Genomic DNA, 14,578 nt, shown 5'->3' with positions numbered 1-14,578 from the left:
TAGGGAAATCACACATCTAGCCGACTAAATTAAATCCTAACTATTTAAGTTTTTGAAAGATAAAAGAAAAATTTACAAATTTGTGAGCTGAAAGCTATGAACCAATACGCACAAATTTATCAATCATCGCAGCTCATTTTGATTTCAACAACCTGCATTCACCTCAAAAAGTAGTTTGCTCATTCATTTATGATACATGAATTTTCATATTTGCATTATACTTATTTTGAGCCGAGGGTCTATCGAATAGGTATGTGTATCACTATCCTACCCAGACCCCACTTGTGGGACTTTATTGGGTCGTTGTTGTTGTTGCTGCAGCAGCATTATACTTCTTGGAAAAATATAAATAATTCTCAACAACGTCAATTTGTTTGAATTGCATAACAAACAAAGGAGAAGAAACTGATTTCAATAACCAACTAATGCCCATTCAAACATGAGACCAAAAATGGTTAGGTTTCATTTGTCATATTTTATCAGCCCACAACTTCTCTTTATCTCACTAACTTCCGTTAAATAGAAGCAACATATTTGAACTATTCAAAACCCAGATAAGCATTTAAGGGTCAGAGCACTCTAATCAGAGATATAAGTATACAATTGAAACCCCTAAACAATCCCCTGTTTTCTGAATAACAAATAAGGAAAATCAGAAAGTCGTTTCAAAAGAATGTGATCAGATTCTTTTCTTCTTAAATAAGTAGTAATTTTTAAAAGTGAATGGTTGAGTTAACTAAACTCACAGCTCCATTGCAGTATCACTGTCACCAATTTGCCCCAAATATAAAAATAAAAATAATTAAAATAGCAGCAAAGAAAGAAGTATACCAAAATATGTGGCCCATAGAGTGAAAATGGAGAGGCGACTGCCGAGTCACGGAACGGGAGAGTTCCGGAAGATGAAAGGTCTCGAAGTAAAGCTTGGAGTGGGATGGGGTGAAGAGATGCAGCAAAATAAAGGAAAATAGGAAAGCTAAAAAGGAAATTAGTGAGTGTAATCAGTAATATTCAAAATGGAGTAATTTTTTTTTCCCTCCACCAAAAATGCAGTAACTTTATTCTGTTAAACTTTCGTCTAATACTAACTGTGTCGTTAGGGGGAAAAGTCGTGTTTTTTCCCCCTTAAATATAATAAGGGAAAATATTATATTTGAACCATAGTGTAATTTTAAATATAATAAAAATATTAAGGGGTAAATTTGAACCATTTTTCTTAAAATATTTGGACACGTGGAGTCTATTCATTTCATATTAGAGCTTCGTTAATAACAAGGAGAAATATGCAGACACAATCAGATGCAGAGTCAGGATTTAAAGCCTATGGATTCAGAATTATAATCTTTTTAAATTACTGGGTTCTAAATTAAAAATTTATATATATTCAATAATTTTTTTAAGATAAATATAAGATTTGAACAAAAGTTACTGGGTTCGGCCAAACCAGCATCTTCCACTTTGGCTCTGCCCCTGGACACTATGATAACGATAAAATATAAATTGATCAAAAGTTTAAAGGAAGCAGAATTTACATGATCAAATTTTGGAACTTTTTTCCAAAAGAAATAAAGGTACATAAAACAAAATAAAAAGGACCAGCTTGTTATAAATATATTATATTATGGATGTTCATTTAGTATTACGTTGTAAATAAGCTTCACGAAAAAGCTTATCCATATGGGACTCCGTCGTAAATATATTTATCTATTTAGTATTCTTTTGGAAATAAGTCTCGTGAAAAAGCTTATCCATTCGGTACTCCATTATGGATAAATATTACCTCCGGTTGAAGATTATCTATATCTGGTACAATAACAGCTTACTTGTTATAGTAGCTTGCAGTAGCAGCTTACACATCAGCTTCATTTTTTCTATAAATAGAGGAGATTTCAGTTCATTATGTACATCAGTTTGAAGTTGAATAATATATCAATTTTTCTCTATACTTGTCTTTACTTTACAGTCTTTACTTTATAATACGTTATCAGCACAAGACTTTGCCATCTCGAGCAAATACTTTGAAAGTATCAGAGGTACGAACTTTTTATTACTAAATAATGTCAAATCTTTCTAAACTTGAATTTGTAGCCCTAGATATATCGGGCAAAAGCTACATGTCTTGGGTGCGTAATGTTGAAATCCATCTTGATGCGATGGGTCTGGCAGACACCACAAAGGATAAAAATCAAGTATCAAACCAAGACTGTGCCAAAGCAATGATATTTCTATGCCATCACTTTGATGAAGCCTTGAAAATAGAATATATCACTGTTAAAGATCCAGTCATATTGTGGAATAATTTGAAAGATAAATATGACCACCTGAAGATGGTCGTTCTTCCACAGGCACGTTATGATTGGACTTATCTAAGACTACAAGATTTTAAATCTATCATTGAGTATAATTCTGCTATGTTCAGAATTATTTCCCAATTGAAATTATGTGGTAATAATATTACTGATCATGATATGTTGGAGAAAACTTTTACCACTTTTCATGCCTCAAATATGCTCCTGCAACAGCAATATCGAGAGATGGGATTCAAAAAATATTCTAAACTTATCTCACATCTTTTTATAGCCGAGCAAAATAATGGGCTATTAATAAAAAACCATGAAAGCCGACCTACTGGTTCTTGTCCATTCCCTGAAGTGAATGAGATGAACTTCCACCAAGCTAAGCGTGGAAGAGGTCATGGCCCCAGCCGTGATCATAGCCATGGTCGGGGAAGAAACTCTAATCATGGTAAAAATAATGCACCAATAAATCCTACTCACCACCAGCAGTGGAAAAAGAAGGAACCAAAGCATGAAGCGGTGCAAGCAACAAATGCAGAAAATGCATGCTATAGATGTGGAGAAAAAGGGCACTGATCACGTACTTGTTGTACGCCAAAGTACCTGGTTGAGCTTTATCAAGCTTCCCTAAAGAAGACAGAGAAAAATGCTGAAGCAAATTTTATTTCTAACGATAAAATTTTATTTAGATTTCATGCATTTGGATGTAGAGAAACAAGTCATGTGATCAGTGATGAATCTGTAGAAATGTAAATATATTTTTTTTTGTAGTAGATAGTATGGTTATGTAATTGTTGTACATAAATAAAAGTTATGCTTTGATAATGATAATTATTATAATATATTTTATTTATGTCATTTTGAAAAATATGGATAATCCTCAAATTATGTTTGGATCAAAAACCAATCATGAAGATATTTGTGCAATTGATAGTGGAACAACTCATGCCATATTCAAAGATCAGAAATATTTTTTTTGTTTGTATAAGAAAAAAGCAAATGTTTCAATAATTTCTGGTAATATAAGTTTGATTGAAGGCTCCGGAAGAGCCATTATATTTCTGTCTAAGGGAACAAAACTCATTATAGACAATGCATTATTCTCCTCCAAGTCCCGAAGAAACTTGTTGAGTTTTATAGATATCCGTCGAAATGTGTATCATGTTAAGATGATAGATGAAATGAATATGGAATATCTTTGTATTACAAAGAATGTTTCTGGCCAGAAGTGCATTGTAGAAAAGTTACCAACTTTATCTTCTGGCTTATACTATTCAAAGATTAGTACAGTTAAAGCATATTCTATCGCAAACCAGAAGTTTACTGATTCAAATATTTTTGTGCTTTGGCATGGCCGTTTGGGCCATCCTGGATCAATAACGATGAGACGAATTACTGAAAATTTGAGTGGGCATCCATTAAAGAACCTGAAGATTCTTAGAAATGATGAATTTTTTTGTCCACCTTCCAAACTTCAACTTTTTTCAACTTTTACCGAAATGCTTCAAATCACCCTACAGACCTCCAAATCCAAATCCGGACGCACGCCTAAGTCTAAAATCACTATACGAAACTGTTGAAATCATCCAAAACCCATACTGGAGCCGTTTACACAAAAGTCAAATTCCGATCAACTCTTACCGCTTAAGCTTCCAAAACTAGAATCCTTCTTCCGATTTGACACCGAATCATCCGGTAACTGAACTCGACCACGCACGCAAGTCAATATACATAATACGAAGTTGCTCAAGACCTTATGCCACCGAACGAGACTTAAATTCTTAAAACGACCGGCTGAGTTGTTACATATGGGAGGATGCTGAGGCATATACATATTCTTTTTATACCAACACAAATAAACAAAGTGCTTGTATTTGATCAACTTTGTTCGCTTTTAGACACATGCTGGAGAAGTACACCAGAAATGAAAATAACCAAAGTTTGTTTTTTAGAACAAAAGAAGGTACATAGTTATCAATGAAGTTAGAAAACTATTTTTTTGTAATTTAAAGGCCACTCAAATTTACTTAAAGTTTTTGGTAAAGAACCTTAGACTACCTATTAAAATGTTTGTGACTCCATTAGCATGACATCCTATAATAAGCATAGGCTAGAAGACCTTAGGTTTCAATCAATATATTCAAGGTTACAAGTCAATACTACATCAAAGGCGACTTGGTACAACACTTGGAAAGCTATGTCTGAAGTAAGTTTCGATTTAATTTCCGTCGCATGGCTCTGAATTTGTATTTAATTTTCAACAAATTAGACCCAACTTAGAATTAGTTGTATCTCTGACCGACCGTTATAAAGTTTATTTGGGTATATTGGCGTTACATAGACTATGCAGAAGTCTGAAATGTATTTATTTGTATTGGGCTTAACAACCCATATACAATTTCCCTAATATACAATTTTTTCTTTAATTTCTGCTACAAATTGAAACTTCACATGGTATCAAAGCCCGGAATATTGTAGATCTTCATCTCTCGAGTCGATCGATGGTACCCTTGTCCAATTCCGTTCAGGTCTGTTTTCGTCGGGATTCACTCACATTGTTGATTTCTTAATTTCCGGCGAAGATTTGTTGGTTTCATAGTGGTTTTCTTCTGCTTTGTTGAGGTTTCACTCCGATTGTTAGTCTTTTCTCCAATTTCGAGAGAAGGTTCTAAACTAGGGTTTTGTGAGTCTACCTGGTCCGGTGTATTGTTCTTGTTGGTGGCGTCGTGTATTTGTTTTCAAGGCCGTTCTTCTCCGGTTGCGAAGAAGGCTGGTAAATGCATTTTATTTTCTATACTGCTTCTGCTAGTACTTTGCATGTGTAGAGTTTAATGAGTATACTCTACCGGTTAGTGAGCATGGTTGATTGAAGTTAAATTCTGTGGTATATTTTGCTGATTTCTGTGGTATATTCTGCTGGTGTTGCTCCGTCTAGTTTCAAACATGACTAATAGGTCTAGTAGTACTATTGTTGATTATGAATTTACACCACGTGCTTCTAGTCCATTATTCCTTCATTGATCTGATATACCTGGGATGTCCTTAGTTGCTGTTCCCTTTTCTGGTTGTGGCTTTGGTGGGTGGAGAAGGAGCATTATTGTATCCTTGTCGGCTAGGAATAAAATTGCTTTCATTGATGGTAGTTTTTCCAAGCAAACTACTGGTTCCCCTGAGTCTAAACAGTGGGACAGGTATAACAACATGGCTATATCCTGGCTAACCATCTCACTCACACCTGAGATTGCTGAGAGCGTGCAATATTCTGACACTGCTGAAAGCATCTGGAAACAGTTGAACAATAGGTATGGAACTATTAATGGAACAAAATAATTTGAAATAAAAACGAATTGGCTTCCACATGTCAGGGACCTCTTGATATAGCTTGTTATTTCAACAAGTTAAAGAAATTGTGGGATGAATTGGGGACTATGGGTTTAAATCATGCAAATATATGCATTTGTGCTGCAAAGGATGATTTGTTGAGGGAAGATGGAGAAAATAAAGTTCACCAATTTTTAATGGGCCTGAATGAAACTTATATAACTGTTAGAAGCAACATTCTCATGATGAATCCACTCCCTTCACTTGATAATATGTATAACATTCTTTTGCAAGATGAAAAGCAGAGACAAGTGACTCCTAATAATCATTTTACACCTGACTTAGCATCTTTCAATGAAAATACAACTACTCCTACTAGGTTTCCTCCTCATTTTCAGTTCCAAAGGCAGTACACTCAAAAAGTCAATTTTGACTCACCTAATCAGAGGCCGATTTCTAATCAGAACAAAGACTTATTATGCAAGTACTGCAAAAAGAGTGGTCATACAATTGATAAGTATTATAAATTGATTGGATTTTCCCAAGGTTTCAAGTTTACCAAGGGTAAAAGGTTTGGGACTGCTGCAAATGCTGAGTCTTCCACTTCTGAAAACTCTAATTCTCCTGCAACATTTAGTTCCAATGGTCCAGTTTTTGCCATACCCGGTCTTACCATAGAGCAGTATTCCCAACTCTTGACTTTGCTGCAATAATCCAGTCTTGTTGATTCCAATCCTCAACCCAACTTTGTGGAGTCTACTAACTTTCCTGGTAGTAATCCCTCTTTGCCCGAGTTTAATGGTGTTGCTGCTTATTCTGTTTGCATGTTAACTATTGTAGCTAGAAGTTTTTGGATAGTAGATTATGGAGCAATAATTACATGACCTCTTCTAAAGAACTTCCTTTTGACATTATTCTATTTCTGGTCCTTACTTAGTCACTTTACCTAATGGATACAAAGTAAAAGTCACATGCACAGGGTCACTCACTCTGAATCCTTCGTTTGTCTTTCACCAAGTGCTTTACATACCTACTTTCAAGTACAATCTCATCTCTGTGCATAGGCTGATTCAACAGTTTCATAGTATAGTCGTTTTTACTTCTTGTTCCTGCTTGATACAGGACCTTTTCAGGAAGAAGCTTCTAGTTCTTGGTAGACTGCACCAAGGACTATACAAACTTCATCACCTTCCCATTTCATCCCCTACTGGTTCTGTTTTGAATAATGTTGTGCAGAATGTATCTAGCTATACTTTGAATAATGATTTGCAGACTCTGTATCCTTCATCTTTGAATACTTCTGTATGTAGTCTAAATGAAAGTGTGGTTCCATCTGTTCCTTCTATTCATTCTGTACAATATATGAATAATCTAGATATGATTTGGCATAATAGAATGGGATATCTTCCTTTTGCAAAATTGAAATATATACCTCCTGTTTCTTCTAATTTATCTACTAAACAGTCTTTTATTTGTTCTATTTGTCCTTTGTCCAGACAAGCTAGATTGCCTTTTCCTAATAGTACATCCAGCTTTACTTCTCTATGTCAACTTATTCATATTGATACATGGGGGCCTTACCATACCCAAACTTGTTTTGGTGCTAAATAATTTTTGACAATTGTAGATAACTTTAGTAGGGAAACTTGGACACATTTAATGAGTTCCAAGAGCAATGCCTTTACTTTACTTAAAGCCTTTATTGCCATGGTCAAAATATAATTTAATCTTTCTGTACAAACAATCAGAAGTGATAATGCCTTGGAGCTTAGTTCTTCAAACTTAGCTTGCCAATTCTTTTCTGACAATGGGATCCTGTATCAAACTACATGCTCTTATACACCACAACAGAATGGGGTTATTGAAAGAAAACATAGACACTTGTTGGAAATATCAAGAGCTTTATGTTCCAATCCAAACTTCCAACAAAATTTTGGGGGGACTGTGTTTTAACAGCCACTTATCTTATAAATAGATTTTCTTCCTCTGTTTTATCTAACAAATCCCCATTTAAAATTCTTTATGGCAAAACACCCTCTTATAGTCATTTAAAAACTTTTGGTTGTCTTTGTTATGCAAGTGTGCCCAAGTATCATAGGGATAAATTTCAACCTAGGGCTGTCCCTTGTATCTTTATTGGTTATCCTTTTGGCAAAAAGAGGTACAAGCTTTACAACCTTAAAAACAAGTCTATTTTTGTCTCCAGAGATGTCCTCTTCCATGAGTCTATTTTTCCCCTCAATCTAAATTCTCCTTCCTTTTCCTCTCCTTCCTCTCTTTTTCCTCCTAGTTTCCCTCCTTATTTTGATGAATCTACCTTTAATTTTCCCTCTCCTCCTCCTCCTTCTTTTTCCCTTCCACTTATATCTGCTACTTCTTCTCCTACTTCTATTTCACCTGCTTCTGCACCAGCTACTCTTTCCCATCTACCTGCAGTCATAAAGTCTACTAGAAGTCATCACCTCCTTTATCATCTTCAAAACTATGTAGTTCAACTTCCCCCTTCTATTTCATGCTCCTCTACTACCTCGACTTCTGCTGCTCAACCTGCAGCAGTTGAGCCTCACTCTTATGCTCAGACTGCTACTAATCCAGCTTGGCAGGAAGCTATGAGGAAAGAGTTTGAAGCATTGGAAGCTAATGGGACTTCAGATATTTTGGAACTACCCAAAGGTAAAAAACTAATTGGCTGTAAATTGGTGTACAAAATCAAATATAAAGCTGATGGTAGTTGGAAAGATACAAAGCTAGACTAGTTGTAAGGGGAGATACACAAATAGAGGGTATTAACTTTCATGAAACCTTTTCTCCTGTAGTCAAAATGTGTACTATATTAGATATCTTATAGATTGTGCAGTTAAACAGAAATGGTCCTTATTCCAATTGTATGTCAATAATGCCTTTTTGCATGGTGATTTGGATGAAGAAGTGTACATGAAACTTCCCCAAGGGGTGTCTGTTGCTTATGATTCTCCTGTTCATACTTTGGTGTGTAAGTTGAATAAGTCTTTGTATGGTTTGCGACAGGCTTCTCGCCAGTGGTTTGCTAAATTATCTTATGCCCTTTGCTCTAGAGGTTATAGCCATTCTTTAAATGATTACTCCCTGTTTATGAAGAAATCACCTCAGTCTATTGTGTTTCTCGCTGTATATGTAGATGCTATCATTCTAACAGGGGATGATATGCTTGAAATTGCTGCCTTGAAAAGTTTTCTGGATGACCAATTTCGAATAAAGGATCCCGGGCTTCTCCATTAATTCTTGGGTATTCAGATTCATTATCATTTTTCTGGTGTTCTGTTGCATCAACAAAAGTTCATTACTGATTTACTTGCTAATTTTGACTGTTCTGCTGTGTCTTCTGTTGTATCCCCATTGGATTTGAATGTTAAGTTGCACTCTGATGTTAGTGACCCTCTGCCCAGACCTGATACATATCGCAACCTAATAGGGAAACTTAACTTTCTTACCCACACTTGCCCTAACATTTGGTTTGATGTCCAACACCTTAGTCATTTTCTCCGAACACCTAGAGTCCCTCACATGGCTGATGCTTTACATGTCTTACGATTCTTAAAGGGGACTTCTGATGTTGGTCTCTTTCTTAATACTTTTGCTTATTGTTCTTTGGTTGGTTATTGTGATAGTGATTGGGCTGCATGCCCTGATTCTCGCCGCTCTGTTAGTGATTTTTGTGTGTTCTTGGGTAGTAGTCTTATTAATTGGAAGTCCAAGAAACAATAGGTGGTCTCTTTATCCTCTGTTGAGGCTGAATATAGGGCCATGAGCAAAGTTGTTGCTGAGTTGTCTTGGTTGGTCCATTTGTCATCTGACCTGGGCTTGCAAGCCTCTACTCCTCTCCCTGTTTTCTGCGACAATCAAGCTGCCATTCACATAGCCAAGAACCCTGTTTTTCACGAGCGCACCAAGCATATAGAGGTTGATTGTCATTTTATCCGGACCAAGTTGGCTGATGGTTTGATCTCTTTACATCATGTTTCTATTACTTCCCAGTTGGCTGACATTTTTACCAAGTGCTTGACAGGTGGGGTTCATCCTGTGGCTGCCAAGTTGGGTGTGTGCCCACCCTCCAACTTGAGGGGAGGGGGGTATTGGCATAGACTATGCAGAAGTCTGAAATATATTTATTTGTATTGGGCTTAGCAGCCCACATTCATTTTTCTTATTCACATGTAATTCGCCGAGTCGGCCCACAGAATTAGCATTAGTTCTTTACACTTTTACCCTTGTATATAAATATAGACTTTAGAACCTTCAGTAGTAAAGAGAGTTCATTTTTACACAGATGAATAAAACTTCAGCGGTTCATTCCTCTTCGACCTCTCATTTCTCAAGCCTTAATATACAATTTCTTCTTTAATTTCTGCTACAAATTGAAACTTCACAGGGTATCAAAATTTCCCTTCATTTCTAAACTTGTGCTTGGGGGTTGGGACTAAGACCAGCTAGTAAAATTGTATAGAGACACTAGCTGAAAACTATCTCCAAACTCCCCAATTACCATTTATTTGTCAAAGCTAAAAAGTTGATCTGAGAAATCTCTTTTCTGCTTGCATGCCCAATGACTATCGGACCAAGCAATGTCATTGTCATATTTCAATGGAGTATGGAGCATATACGGGCCACGATGAGATCTTTTGTAGCCAGTAAATGACTACTTGCATCGTCGAAAGTTCTGCTAATTGACAACTTAAGCACCCAAAAAAACGGAAAGAAGGGAGAGAGTGAGAGAGGAGCAAGAGAGTCTGGCGGACCCAACTGCATTTAATCTATAATTACTTTCTAAGATTGGGTGCTTAGTCAATATCTTTAAATGTTATTACTAGTAAATATAATGTTTGGGTAAAAAAAGAGGGTGCTAAAGAATCCAGCAGCTTCAATGTAGGTCCGCAGTGATTAATTTGTTAACCAGAAGTATTAGTAAGTAGCCACTTCATAATGGAAAGAAAAAGAAACACAACGCATAAGCAAACGCTTGAAGAAGGGCCGAACCCGAGTGTGAACAATTGCTGCAAGTTGTATGAGACTTTGTGAGGAACCTCTCAGGTCTTGGTGGGCTGGTCATAGCCTTCAGTCTTGTTTCTCCAAAATGGTCCCTACTATTCAAATATTGGAAGTAAACTTCAGGACTGGAATATGTGATAAGGACTCGAAACAAAACAAGTATAGTGTTGTGTCCCAAAGGTTGTGAAGTAAAACGTACAATTTCAAGACTCTGAAACAACACCTTAAGTCAAAATATCATAGGCGATATATAGGCGACCAAATTAAAGGGGCTTAGGCATCGTCAATGGAAGCTAGTTTCCTCCTACTTTTTCTATTGTTTTTCTGCTCTACTATACACAAGATTTCTACCACAACAGATTTAATCACTACAAATCACTCCATTGTAGATGGTGAAACTGTTGTTTCATCTGGTGGAACCTTTGAAATGGGATTTTTCAGCCCCAATGGTTCCTCAAAGCGATATATTGGGATATGGTACAAGCAAATTCTTCCTCATGTGCAGACAGTTGTATGGGTTGCCAACAGAGAGAAACCACTCATGAACACATCTTTAGTTGTTTTGAAGGTGACCAAGCCAGGAATACTAGCTCTTATCAATGACAAGAATGAAATTATATGGTCTACTAGCACCACACGATCAGTCCAAAATCCAGTTGCATTACTTTTGGATTATGGTAATCTTGTTGTGAAAGATGCAAATGATGGCAACCCAGAAGATTTCCTCTGGCAGAGCTTTAATGACCCAACTGATACATTCTTGCCAGATATGAAGCTTGGCAAGAATTTTAAAACTGGCCATGAGTTTTACATTTCAGCATGGAAGAACAATAATGATCCAACTCCAGGGGAATTCAGTCTTCACATTGATCCCACTGGATATCCACAGGGCCTTATCAGACGTGGCACAAATGTATCAGCTCGGGCAGGACCATGGAATGGTTTATGGTGGAGTGGGGCACCCACACTGCTACTAATACAAAGTAGCATATGTACATTTCAATTTGGGTGGATCGGACCAAGAGTTGGCATCTTTACCTCAATGTACCTCTGGATACTTGTGATACATATAGCTTATTTGGTGCCTATGGGAGCTTTGACATAGATAGTTCCCCCGTTTGTGGATGTTTGGATAAGTTTATAGCTAAATATCCGCTACAATGGGAAAAGAGAGATTGGTCAGAAGGGTGTGTTCGGAGGAAACCATTCGATTGCAACAAGGAACATATATTTCTAAAATATTCTGGAATCAAGTTGCCGGATACTAAGTACTCTCTGTATGATAAGACCATGACACTCGAAGGTTGTAGGCAAGTATGCTCCAGGAACTGCTCTTGCACAGCTTATTCAAGTCTAGATATAATCAATGTGGAGAAAGGTTGCTTGTTTTGGTTTGGGGAGTTAATAGACATCAGAAAGCTGTCTGGAAGAGGGCAAGACATTTACATCAGGATGGATTCTTCAGAGCTAGGTAAGAACTTATGTTTAAGAGATTTCCTATGATGTGTCTTCTAACCTTAGCTTTTCAACACATGGAGATGGTGTTATGCAAAATTAGTGGCCTATTTCGATTTGTAGTGGCTGATAGAAAAAATTGGTTATAGTATCTGAGGCAGGTTCAAATAGAAAGAAGGAGATACTCATTATTGATGGCAATTATTCTACTAGGCCTGATTTTGTTCTTGTACTTATGGAAAAAGAAGAAACTAAAACCTGAAGAAGATTTTGAGAAACTGTTCCAATTGTCGACAATAACAAGAGCCACAAATAACTTTTTCGTTAACAACAAGATTGGAGAGGTCGAATTTGGACCTGTTTACAAGGTACACACTGCAAATTTGTAGAAACCAGTTTATGCTCAAGATTCTTGTCTTTGTGAAATATATGTTCTCTTGATATACTTTTGCCATTTGTAGGGAGCTCTTGAAGAAGGACATGAAATAGATGTGAAGAGACTCTCAAAGTCTTCCAAGCAAGGAATTGATGAATTCAAGAACGAAGTTACCTATGTTGCCAATCTTCAGCATCGCAGTCTTGTCAGACTTCTGGGTTTATGCATTCAAGGGGAAGAAAAGATATTGATTTATGAATACATGCCTAACAAAAGCTTGGATTATTACATATTTGGTTTGGATTTCTCACCTACTACACAAGCTTAATTTAATAACAATGCTTTATTCTATTAGTCAACACATGTACATTAAGACAGGCAGAAACATGTTCACAGAAACAACTAATCAGAAAGCTTTTTTGTAGATCAAACAAAGAGCAAATTACTTGATTGGCCAAAGCGTTTTGACATCATAAACGGAATTGCTCGTGGCTTAGTGTATCTCCATCAAGATTCTCGACTACGGATTATCCACAGAGATCTTAAAGCAAGCAATGTTTTGCTAGATACAGAAATGAACCCAAAGATATCAGACTTTGGTATGGCTAGAAGCGTTGCAGGGAATGAGATGGGAGCAAACACAAGCCATGTGGTTGCGACACAGTAAGAATCTCTAATTTCATACAAAGTACTTTCATATGACATCACATTTCTTTAGCATACATATTGTTTTTGGCACAGTGGCTACATGTCCCCTGAATATGCAGTAGATGGGATCTTCTCGGTAAAATCAGATGTATTTAGCTTTGGCGTCTTGGTGTTAGAGATTGTGAGCTGCAAGAGAAATAGAGGATTTTTTCATCCAGATCACAACCTTAACCTTCTCGGTCATGTAGGCACTCTATACATAGTCTCTATTATACATATATGGAATTTGTCATGATCCATGATCTAAATTCAAACAGGCATGGAAGCTTTACAAAGAAGATAGGTCCTTGGAATTAATTGATGAGCAGCTAGCTGATTCTTGCCATATATCTCAAGTTTTAAGGTCAATCCAAGTGGGTCTGTTATGCGTGCAACAATGTCCAGAAGTTAGACCAAACATGTCTTCTGTAGTTATGATGTTGGGTAATGAGATTGTACTGTCAGAAGCTAAAGAACCAGGATTTTTCACAGAAAGAAAGGTACCTGGTCCAGAAAACTCAGGACCGCAGGCAGGAAATTCAAATAATGAAGTCACGATCACATCATTAGATCCTCGATAGAGTATGAACAAGATAACTATTTTGACTTAGAACTTTGATTCTTGAGAAATACTGTAGTATCTAAAACAAAAGATCAAACTGAATATTTCCTTGAAGGCGTTCTACTTATGGATGAAATATTTTTCTATTTCTATTGTTCTTTGATACAAAGATCAAATTGAATTTGTTTCTTATAACACAAAACTTCTAAAGATGTAAATTTGATCAAACTTAATATATGTTTCTTATAAAATAAAACTTCTAAAGATGTAAATTTATTTTCCAAAACTATTAGCTGTAACAAGTTTTATGTCCTGCGTCAACCCACAGATGGACCGGTCTGTAGGTGTGAAACCATGGTAGGGGAAGTTGTTAAAAGGGGGACGGGCTAGACCTAAAATCACATGGAATGAGGTTGTACCGAAATACCTACAAATCCTTGGAACTAATACCGACTTAGCTAAAGATAGGACTCAATGGAAGAGAAAATCTATTTAGTTTTAGACTTGGTAGAAAATTTCTATTATTATTTCACAATTTCTATTTCAATTACCGTTCTCGCTCAGTCTTTCAACGGCTGGGAAGGCAGTCGTAGAAACGAAGCCTATCGCCACGCCGACCATCAAATACGAGATTGGGCCCCTTCTCAAAGATTTGATGGAATGGCCCACCCCACCCAAGAGCGCTTATGTCATAGGGGAACTCATGGCTGGAAACAATCCTTATGGGGCCATTCAAGGATGTAAAATATCACAGTGTGATAAAAGAATCAATTGAAAGTCAAGTGCCACACCGGATACGCATTCAGTTACCCATAGAGATGATAAATCTTTGGCCTGTAAATTCAATGAATGAAT

The 14,578-nt window shown here is 36.6% G+C and overlaps 1 pseudogene; it reads left to right on the top strand.

Annotated features, from left to right (window-relative positions):
- Window positions 1-10,915: 10,915 nt before the first annotated feature.
- Window positions 10,916-13,856, top strand: LOC107773117 (G-type lectin S-receptor-like serine/threonine-protein kinase At4g27290; annotated as a pseudogene).
- Window positions 13,857-14,578: the final 722 nt, after the last annotated feature.

Source organism: Nicotiana tabacum, chromosome 12 (assembly GCF_000715075.1).
Source record: "Nicotiana tabacum cultivar K326 chromosome 12, ASM71507v2, whole genome shotgun sequence".
Lineage (NCBI taxonomy): Eukaryota > Viridiplantae > Streptophyta > Magnoliopsida > Solanales > Solanaceae > Nicotiana > Nicotiana tabacum.
This window is presented reverse-complemented; position numbering and strand designations above follow the sequence as displayed.